This window comes from Etheostoma cragini, unplaced genomic scaffold (assembly GCF_013103735.1).
Source record: "Etheostoma cragini isolate CJK2018 unplaced genomic scaffold, CSU_Ecrag_1.0 ScbMSFa_1064, whole genome shotgun sequence".
NCBI classification, from domain to species: Eukaryota; Metazoa; Chordata; class Actinopteri; order Perciformes; family Percidae; genus Etheostoma; species Etheostoma cragini.
The window spans coordinates 1-1,489 of record NW_023265079.1 but is presented as its reverse complement, the minus strand read 5'-3'; the positions used below and the strand labels follow the sequence as shown (position 1 = coordinate 1,489).

At 39.6% G+C, this 1,489-nt stretch overlaps 1 non-coding gene across 1 annotated transcript; it reads left to right on the top strand.

Moving 5' to 3' along the window:
• The first annotated feature begins 238 nt into the window (after positions 1–238).
• trnah-gug lies at positions 239–310 on the top strand. Its single transcript has one exon. It is a non-coding gene; the product is annotated as a tRNA-His (tRNA).
• Positions 311–1,489: the final 1,179 nt, after the last annotated feature.

Genomic DNA, 1,489 nt, shown 5'->3' with positions numbered 1-1,489 from the left:
TCAAATACAACAGTAATCAAGCTCTTGCTGTGATTTTTCTGTTTTGGCTTGCTAATCATTTTTCCTTGAAAAAAAAAAAGGTGTCCCTAAAGGACAGAATCAGCAGTGCTAGATAAACCATCCATAAAATGTTCCTTTGTTAGTCAACAATCAGGGAAAGCAGGAAAATATCAGTATAGTTGATAATTAGAGTTCCCACTATGCTTTCACAACAACAAGGCCTGACTGGTACCAAGTGGCCGTGATCGTATAGTGGTTAGTACTCTGCGTTGTGGCCGCAGCAACCCCGGTTCGAATCCGGGTCACGGCAGATTTGTAAAGCTGGTTGTCTCTTATACCTCCAAATTGTTCCATCCTCAATTTTTCATTTCATCCTGTTCATTTTACATTGATAGAAACTGGAGAGCTTAGGACAAAGGTCCTGCAGGAGGCCCCACATTTTGGACAACAACAAAGATTTGACTACCTGTCTGTACACTTGCCAACAAAGATCAACACTGTTTGCATAGAATGGTGTGAGAAGCCAGGACCTCCCAATGCTCTCTGAACGGAACATCAGAACAGCTGTAGTTAATTTGTTTGTTTGTGGTCTTGTGTGTACTTTTTTTAGTTTTACACATTTGAGTGCCTTTTTATGTGTGTGACATGTAAGTTATGGTTCTAATGGTTGATAATGGTTTGTTAATATAATTTCTTTTTTTTAAATGTTTTTGCCTGTTATGTTTAATTTATTGGGAAATAAAGACAGATTTTAGTTGACAAAATGTTTTTCTGAACATCAATGACATTCAAAACGATGCAGTCACAATGGTTGGTAAAATTTCAGACAAACTAACAATTTGGTCTTCAATCTCATCCGAGAGGAGCTCGGAGTAGAGCCGCTGCTCCTTTGCGTTGAAAGGAGCCAGTTGAGTCTCTAGGGAGTTGTTCCAGGCACGTCCAGCTGGGAGGAGGCCTCGGGGAAAACCCAGGACTAGGTGGAGAGATTATATCTCCAACCTGGCCTGGAAACGCCTCGGGATCCCCCAGTCGGAGCTGGTTGATGTGGCTCGGGAAAGGAAAGTTTGGGGTCCCCTACTGGAGCTGCTGCCCCCGCGACCCGATACCGGCTAAGCGGATGAAGATGGATGGATGGATGCTAAAATTGGAATGTTTCTGAGAGATAAGGGAAGCTTAACGTACATTAAAAGGTCACAGGTTTGATCCCCTCCTAGTGCAAGGAGACCGAATTACACTGTCCATGACTTTATTGTTCTACTTAACAAAGTTTTAGAGGAATGAGATATTAAGAAGCTTGTGAAACAATACTATATTTGGTCAATATTAAAAGTTAGTCTTTATAATAAGTATTGTTTATAAATAAATATTTTTTTTATTTTTCTTTAAACAATGTATGACAGGTAAAACCAATTTTTTTTTTGTCATATGCTCAGCAGTGTGTAGACTATAATTTGGAATAATATTGAAATTGTCTGTAGTTCTCTATTCT